The sequence below is a fragment of the Lolium rigidum genome, chromosome 7 (assembly GCF_022539505.1).
Source record: "Lolium rigidum isolate FL_2022 chromosome 7, APGP_CSIRO_Lrig_0.1, whole genome shotgun sequence".
In the NCBI taxonomy this organism is placed as follows: domain Eukaryota; kingdom Viridiplantae; phylum Streptophyta; class Magnoliopsida; order Poales; family Poaceae; genus Lolium; species Lolium rigidum.
The window spans coordinates 310,347,044-310,357,191 of NC_061514.1; positions in this window are offsets into that span (position 1 = coordinate 310,347,044).

Genomic DNA, 10,148 nt, shown 5'->3' on the forward strand with positions numbered 1-10,148 from the left:
GAGCTGAGCCGGGTATCGTGGAGGCAGCAGGCGGATCCGGCGATGACGAGGCTGGGCAAGGTCGGACGCGGAGGAGGATCGCATGCGGGTTGTTCCTGCTGCTACAGGCGGCGTTAGGGTTTGGCGGCTCCTTGGTGGTTCTGGGAGGTAATTGATTCTAAAAACTAATTGCATGTTCATGATTTGGTTGACGTTAGGGTTTGGGTTTGGAGCTCCTTTTTTTAGATGTACTTATTTGGTTGTTACTTTGGACGAGGCGATGGACGTTTCGGATTTGAGTTCAAGTTCAATGGAGTACGGCAAGCGGAAATACGGATGAAGAGGAATTCAATATTTCGTCCGCCAACGAGAATGCACCTCCCGAAGATGAACACACTTCGGAGACGATGATGTCGACGAAAGTGTGAGTGAAACGGAACTACTAGTTTTATTTAGTACTTGCATGTAAGTAGTTAAATACTGATTGTGCTTATTTTTGCTAATAGATGGATGCATATGGTATTGATCTAGAAGATAATAGTGTAGAGCAAGAAGAAGATGTTGACACTGATAATGTGAGTTTGTAGTAATAAATGTCTGATTGCATAAAAATGTGGAATTGATGTTTACATGGTTTAAAATGCATTAGATTCAGAGTGATGTTGTGGTTGAGCCAAATGATGATGAGAGATTGGACTCTGGTTTTGTTGACGAGGTATGCATTTTAATTTTAGTAGGTCATATGTATGTTTAATTTATATTTAAGAACGGAACAATGCATTTTATGTCGTCGTGACATGACCGTTAATCTTTCTTGTTTGCTCAGGTATTCACTACAAGAAAAGTTCTGATAGACAACGTCTCAAAACCGTCCGCTAAGGGGTATTTTTCATCGCCTATGGGCCTAACCCGACGATATGGGTTCTGTTGTGGAAACTGCGTCAGGCAAAGTCCTACGACGATTTTTTCGGTCCGTCGCGCTTGGGCGCCCTTCCGCCACGGAAAATCGGACCGTTGCCCAAGTGTTTCCGGGAGCCCGTTGACTGCTGACGTCATGCAAACTGACACGTGGCAGATGCCGTTAACTGGCAGTTAACGGCGTTAACCGGCTGAAACCCCGTGGTAGATGGTAGGCCCACACGAGGCCCGCCACGTCTTAAGCGGGCCGGCCCATTAAGTTTGCGGGCCGGGCCGGCTGACTTAGTTTGACCGGTCAACTATATAGCCAGGCTGGTCCATTAGTTACGTGGGCTGGGCCTAACCTCTAAGGTTGACTGGTCAAAACTTTAATGAGCCGGCCCACTAAGCATGTGGGCCGGGCCGAATGCACTCGTTTGACCGGTCAACAGGCAAAAGGGCCGGCCACAAGACATGTGGGACCCACTTTCCTGTTATCGGGCCGGCCCATTTACAAAGTGGGGTCCACATTAAAGCAACTGGGCCGGCCCAAGAAGTTAGTGGGCCGGCCCAATTAGCATGTGGGTCCCACTTTCTTGCTATCGGGCCGGCCCATTTAGTACGTGGGGTCCACATTAGATCAAATGGGCTGGCCCAACAAGCCAGTGGGTCGGGCCAAAAGCACCGGTGGGTCCCACTTTCCTGTTAAAGGGCCAGCCCATTTAGTATGTGGGGTCCACCATATAGCAAGTGGGCCGGCCCAACAAGATAGTGGGCCGGGCCAAAAACACGGGTGGGTCCCACTTTCCGGTTAAAGGGCCGGCCCATTTAGTATGTGGGGTCCACCATATAGCGAGTGGGCCGGCCCAACAAGATAGTGGACCGGGCCAAAAAACTCGGTGGGTCCCACTTTCCTCGCTAAAGGGCCGGCCCATTTAGTATGTGGGGTCCACCATATAGCAAGTGGGCCGGCCCAACACGCTAGTGGGCCGGCTAAAAACACCGGTAGGTCCCACTTTCGTCTTAAAGGGCCGGCCCATTTAGTATGTGGGGTCCACATTATAGCAGGTGGGCCGGCCCAACAAGATAGTGGGCCGGGCCAAAACACTTGTGGGTCCCACTTTCGTCTTAAAGGGCCGGCCCATTTAGTATGTGGGGTCCACCACAAAAGCAGTTGGGCTGGCCCAACTAGTTAGTGGGCCGGCCCAGTAGTTGGTGGGGTCCACCTTAAAGCAAGTGGGCCGACCCAATCGAGTGTGGGGTCCACGATGAAATCAAATGGGCTGGCCCAATAAGTAAGTGGGCCGACTCGTTTAGTTGCTTGTTTATATGCCGGCGTAAAAGGCGCTTTAGGATTTTGCGGGCCGGCACGTATGTGATTTCGCTTAATTGGGCCGTTTAAGGGATGAGAATTCGTGATTTAGATACCGAGAATATTTACGCGAGCATTGATTTACGTCGGATAGCCTCACTTACCACAAGCACCAAAGAAAAAATGCGCGAAAGAACTATAAAAACTAACTAAATATTACATCAGCCGCAAGGCTTTGAAAAAATATTACAGTAACCCGAGAGAAATTGAATGGTAATTAAACCTAGCAATACAATGAAGCGATCCGACAATCTTTTAAGTTGTCCATGCAGACACCTATATCCGAAACAAAGACATTACAAGTTAAGACAAGCAACAATGGAAACGCAAAGACACCGCAATATTGTTTGCCAAAGAATTTGAAACTCATCATTTCGTCGTTATAACAAGATCATTGTAATGCGCACAATAAGCAAACAAAGAGTGCATGCCGCATACCAACAGCCAATATAACAGAGCATGTTAGAATGAAACAGCAGACTTACTACTATCGAGTCCCATGCAAACCAACATGTTCAGGGAGTACAAAATTGGCATGAACAACATAGTAGCAGACCTATAAATTTTGTAACAACGACCGAGCAAGATGAAGTTATGATGGCTACATCTACGAGAGCGAGGAATGTAAACCAAAAATAGAAGTTACGATGGCAAAAGCTAAAGAGGAGGGAATGTGAACCAACATATGCCAAGTGCAATTACTTCATTTTGGCCGTGAACTAAATAATACTCCTGAACTTATAGTGAAGGGGATGCAAATCAAGATGTTTCGGGATATAAACTTGTAATGAGCAACACATAGAGGATAGTTAATGCTGGAGCTTAGGATGGACCAGATACAGAATATAGTGGGATCACCCGTGAACTTGTATAAGAGGGAATGCAAACCAATATGTTCAGCTTTCCATATGTGAGCGTCATGCCAAGTCAGAGAAACAAGTCAATAATGCAGCTTTTGAAGAACAAGATGGCACGCAAAATTATTATCTAGTAGTATGACAAGTTTATTTGTACTACAGACTAGATAGCAGAGTGATAGCATGCCAAACTAAGTCCTTACTTTGTTAGCTTACAATGAACTAGATACAAAACAATGGCATCACCTGTAGTACAGGGAATGCAAGCCAACATGTTCATGGAGTAAAAAATTGGCACAAACAACATAGTAGCAGGCCATAATTTTTGTAACAACGACCGAGCAAGATAAAGTTATGATGGCTAGATCTACAGAGCAGGGAATGTAAACCAAATATAGAAGTTACGATGTCAAAAGCTATAGAGCAGGGAATGCCAACCAACATGTGCAATTACTTAAAACTAGCACAGTGGCCCTCGCAAATGCGAGGGCAATGTCTGAGTATGTCTAAAAAAATTATGATTCTACATATATTTGTGTGTGCAAATAGAATCAATATGCTTTTATAATCACCGTTAATATTATGCTAATTGAAAAGTCAATTATGCAAAGGCATATTTAATCATTTATAATTTGTGAATTAATAATTAATATTTCCACCAAAGAAGAATATCAATGATCAAATGTGCATTTTGTACCGTTGTTATTAAATTTCCACATATAATTAAATTAATATTGCAAGCTAAGTTTAAAAACTACAAATATAGCTCGGGCTACATGTAGGCAAATTTTTTGAAAAATTTGAAAATGAAATTTAGATTTCTAAAAATTATTTTTTTATACATGTGGATAATGATGTATTCTACTACCGTGTAAAATCTTAACTCAACACACGTTGCACTTTTGTCCAGGCAAAATTGAGAAAATTGATATTTTGGAGGTTTCAAAATTTGCACTGTTCACTACTTTAGATTTCCAATTTTAATATTTTTACACATCCTAGAACATAAGGTATTTCAAGTCAATATTTTGCATGTTTATAGAACACATCATTACCTACACCTAGGATTGTTTTCAGAATTTTTTGCAACTCAAATATGCCGTTTCCAAAATTTTCAAAAAAAGGGGTTCTACATGTAGCTCAAGTTACAAACCGCCGCACTATGATGTACTTTTTATTTGATGTTACTTCTGTGCGAGGTTAGATCTTATGCTCGGCAATTTCTGATCAAGGTAGAATCAAAAAAACCTATATGTTGATGTGTAAATAATAAGTCTCTGGCCAATGGTATTTAAATATAATTATTAAGCTCAAATAATCATTGTAATAGAAGACACTACCTTTTCACGTTTTAGACAAATTAAGATGCAAATTTAGCTTTGATCTTTTTTATAAACATATTCCAAATAACGGAAATCCATATATGTTTGTGCTCAAATTTAGTAATACTAATCTACTTTTTTTAATCCCAGCAATATTCTGCAGTGTGATATGTATATGTTGTCATTTTTTTTTGTTGCTTTTCCTGATCTCATTCTGGGGTATCTTCCACCCTTGGATGCATTTTTTCTGCATTGTTGTTGATATGTATTGTCGTGTGACGTAATGTGAGTGCGCCGACATCTAAACTGATTTATACTTGATTTTATTGCAAGGCCCACGTGGCTTTTTTCAACCACATTATTATTGCTTATTTTTCAGTTATATCATACCTATACATCAATTTCCCTAATTTTGTACATGTTAGAAAGAAATGTGAGATCGGACCGTATCCTAATATTTTGTAATGTTTTTTACTTTACAATAGCATTAAATTTTCATTAGCAATATTGACGTATTTTGAGTATTTTTACATATGTGCCTTATGTACGTGCGTTTAGCTGGTATGGCGTGAATATATTCAGAAATTATCATAGTAATTTGTTTCACCAATACCACGTGCTCAAGCAGAACATTTACGTGATTTACCTAGGTCCTAAAACGTATTAATCTAAATAACTTAATAACTCAACATGGCCTACATATTTGGAGCTATCCCGGCCGAATCAAGTTGGACTCTGTGCATTAGCTTTCCAAGCCACGTGTTTATTTTTATTGGATCTGTATCGTGCAACACACATTAGATTTTCCACGGATCTGTAATTTGAAGATGGTTTCCCTAAACATGCACACCCGTACGTGGCCACGGCTCTTTCTTTACGTTTTTTTTTGTACCGACTCTTTCCTTAAATTAGTTTGACACAGAACCATAAAAAAGAATATCTTACATGATTTATGGTTACATGCCACAAGTTTAGTTTTGTACATACATATTGTTGTACGTAACACTTCTTAACTTTTAATCTCAAGCGTTAAGAATAAAATCACCGGTTTATAATTTAATAGCATATGTGGATTAACCGGGTGCCTCGAAAAACACCCTTATTTTGCTTTTAGTATATAATAGATGGTGAAAACCAAAATGGTCTAGGGTAATAATTTATAAAAATGGCATAGGCCATATGTGAGGGTTTTAGGGTTTTAATTCTTATTTGATTTCTTTCTCTTTTTGATTTATTTGGTTGGTGATCTTCACATGATCACATTAGGGTTTTAGGGTTTAGCACATACACATAATAACAATCATCATGGCATATCACTTAAATGCCCAAGTCCTATGCATGGCACTATATGCAGAATAAAAGTTTTTGTTGGTTTTGAAATTTTGATCTCCGGAATTCTTCTTCTCTCTTTTATTGAAACTAGCACAGTGGCCTCGCAAATGCGAGGGCAATGTACTGAGTATGTCTAAAAAAATGATGATTCTACATATATTTGTGTGTGCAAATAGAATCAATATGCTTTTATAATCACCGTTAATATTATGCTAATTGAAAAGTCAATTATGCAAAGGCATATTTAATCATTTATAATTTGTGAATTAATAATTAATATTTCCACCAAAGAAGAATATCAATGATCAAATGTGCATTTTGTACCGTTGTTATTAAATTTCCACATATAATTAAATTAATATTGCAAGCTAAGTTTAAAAACTACAAATATAGCTCGGGCTACATGTAGGCAAATTTTTTGAAAAATTTGAAAATGAAATTTAGATTTCTAAAAATTATTTTTATACATGTGGATAATGATGTATTCTACTACCGTGTAAAATCTTAACTCAACACACGTTGCACTTTTGTCCAGGCAAAATTGAGAAAATTGATATTTTGGAGGTTTCAAAATTTGCACTGTTCACTACTTTAGATTTCCAATTTTAATATTTTTACACATCCTAGAACATAAGGTATTTCAAGTCAATATTTTGCATGTTTATAGAACACATCATTACCTACACCTAGGATTGTTTTCAGAATTTTTTGCAACTCAAATATGCCGTTTCCAAAATTTTCAAAAAAAGGGGTTCTACATGTAGCTCAAGTTACAAACCGCCGCACTATGATGTACTTTTTATTTGATGTTACTTCGTGCGAGGTTAGATCTTATGCTCGGCAATTTCTGATCAAGGTAGAATCAACAAAACCTATATGTTGATGTGTAAATAATAAGTCTCTGGCCAATGGTATTTAAATATAATTATTAAGCTCAAATAGTCATTGTAATAGAAGACACTACCTTTTCACGTTTTAGACAAATTAAGATGCAAATTTAGCTTTGATCTTTTTTATAAACATATTCCAAATAACGGAAATCCATATATGTTTGTGCTCAAATTTAGTAATACTAATCTACTTTTTTTAATCCCAGCAATATTCTGCGAGTGTGATATGTATATGTTGTCATTTTTTTTGTTGCTTTTCCTGATCTCATTCGGGGTATCTTCCACCCTTGGATGCATTTTTTTCTGCATTGTTGTTGATATGTATTGTCGTGTGACGTAATGTGAGTGCGCCGACATCTAAACTGATTTATACTTGATTTTATTGCAAGGCCCACGTGGCTTTTTTCAACCACATTATTATTGCTTATTTTTCAGTCATATCATACCTATACATCAATTTCCCTAATTTTGTACATGTTAGAAAGAAATGTGAGATCGGACCGTATCCTAATATTTTGTAATGTTTTTTACTTTACGATAGCATTAAATTTTCATTAGCAATATTGACGTATTTTGAGTATTTTTACATATGTGCCTTATGTACGTGCGTTTAGCTGGCATGGCGTGAATATATTCAGAAATTATCATAGTAATTTGTTTCACCAATACCACGTGCTCAAGCAGAACATTTACGTGATTTACCTAGGTCCTAAAACGTATTAATCTAAATAACTTAATAACTCAACATGGCCTACATATTTGGAGCTAGCCCGGCCGAATCAAGTTGGACTCTGTGCATTAGCTTTCCAAGCCACGTGTTTATTTCTATTGGATCTGTATCGTGCAACACACATTAGATTTTCCACGGATCTGTAATTTGAAGATGGTTTCCCTAAACATGCACACCCGTACGTGGCCAGGGCTCTTTCTTTACGTTTTTTTTTGTACCGACTCTTTCCTTAAATTAGTTTGACACGGAACCATAAAAAAGAATATCTTACATGATTTATGGTTACGTGCCACAAGTTTAGTTTTGTACATACATATTGTTGTACGTAACACTTCTTAACTTTTAATCTCAAGCGTTAAGAATAAAATCACCGGTTTATAATTTAATAGCATATGTGGATTAACCGGGTGCCTCGAAAAACACCCTTATTTTGCTTTTAGTATATAATAGATGGTGAAAACCAAAATGGTCTAGGGTAATAATTTATAAAAATGGCATAGGCCATATGTGAGGGTTTTAGGGTTTTAATTCTTATTTGATTTCTTTCTCTTTTTGATTTATTTGGTTGGTGATCTTCACATGATCACATTAGGGTTTTAGGGTTTAGCACATACACATAATAACAATCATCATGGCATATCACTTAAATGCCCAAGTCCTATGCATGGCACTATATGCAGAATAAAAGTTTTTGTTGGTTTGAAATTTTGATCTCTGGAATTCTTCTTCTCTCTTTTATTGAAACTAGCACGGTGGCCCTCGCAAATGCGAGGGCAATGTCTGAGTATGTCTAAAAAAATTATGATTCTACATATATTTGTGTGTGCAAATAGAATCAATATGCTTTTATAATCACCGTTAATATTATGCTAATTGAAAAGTCAATTATGCAAAGGCATATTTAATCATTTATAATTTGTGAATTAATAATTAATATTTCCACCAAAGAAGAATATCAATGATCAAATGTGCATTTTGTACCGTTGTTATTAAATTTCCACATATAATTAAATTAATATTGCAAGCTAAGTTTAAAAACTACAAATATAGCTCGGGCTACATGTAGGCAAATTTTTTGAAAAATTTGAAAATGAAATTTAGATTTCTAAAAATTATTTTTTTATACATGTGGATAATGATGTATTCTACTACCGTGTAAAATCTTAACTCAACACACGTTGCACTTTTGTCCAGGCAAAATTGAGAAAATTGATATTTTGGAGGTTTCAAAATTTGCACTGTTCACTACTTTAGATTTCCAATTTTAATATTTTTACACATCCTAGAACATAAGGTATTTCAAGTCAATATTTTGCATGTTTATAGAACACATCATTACCTACACCTAGGATTGTTTTCAGAATTTTTTGCAACTCAAATATGCCGTTTCCAAAATTTTCAAAAAAAGGGGTTCTACATGTAGCTCAAGTTACAAACCGCCGCACTATGATGTACTTTTTATTTGATGTTACTTCTGTGCGAGGTTAGATCTTATGCTCGGCAATTTCTGATCAAGGTAGAATCAACAAAACCTATATGTTGATGTGTAAATAATAAGTCTCCGGCCAATGGTATTTAAATATAATTATTAAGCTCAAATAGTCATTGTAATAGAAGACACTACCTTTTCACGTTTTAGACAAATTAAGATGCAAATTTAGCTTTGATCTTTTTATAAACATATTCCAAATAACGGAAATCCATATATGTTTGTGCTCAAATTTAGTAATACTAATCTACTTTTTTTAATCCCAGCAATATTCTGCAGTGTGATATGTATATGTTGTCATTTTTTTTTGTTGCTTTTCCTGATCTCATTCTGGGGTATCTTCCACCCTTGGATGCATTTTTTTCTGCATTGTTGTTGATATGTATTGTCGTGTGACGTAATGTGAGTGCGCCGACATCTAAACTGATTTATACTTGATTTTATTGCAAGGCCCACGTGGCTTTTTTCAACCACATTATTATTGCTTATTTTTCAGTTATATCATACCTATACATCAATTTCCCTAATTTTGTACATGTTAGAAAGAAATGTGAGATCGGACCGTATCCTAATATTTTGTAATGTTTTTTACTTTACGATAGCATTAAATTTTCATTAGCAATATTGACGTATTTTGAGTATTTTTACATATGTGCCTTATGTACGTGCGTTTAGCTGGCATGGCGTGAATATATTCAGAAATTATCATAGTAATTTGTTTCACCAATACCACGTGCTCAAGCAGAACATTTACGTGATTTACCTAGGTCCTAAAACGTATTAATCTAAATAACTTAATAACTCAACATGGCCTACATATTTGGAGCTAGCCCGGCCGAATCAAGTTGGACTCTGTGCATTAGCTTTCCAAGCCACGTGTTTATTTCTATTGGATCTGTATCGTGCAACACACATTAGATTTTCCACGGATCTGTAATTTGAAGATGGTTTCCCTAAACATGCACACCCGTACGTGGCCAGGGCTCTTTCTTTACGTTTTTTTTTGTACCGACTCTTTCCTTAAATTAGTTTGACACGGAACCATAAAAAAGAATATCTTACATGATTTATGGTTACGTGCCACAAGTTTAGTTTTGTACATACATATTGTTGTACGTAACACTTCTTAACTTTTAATCTCAAGCGTTAAGAATAAAATCACCGGTTTATAATTTAATAGCATATGTGGATTAACCGGGTGCCTCGAAAAACACCCTTATTTTGCTTTTAGTATATAATAGATTTGGGATGTTACAAACCCTTCCCCCTTACAAAAGATC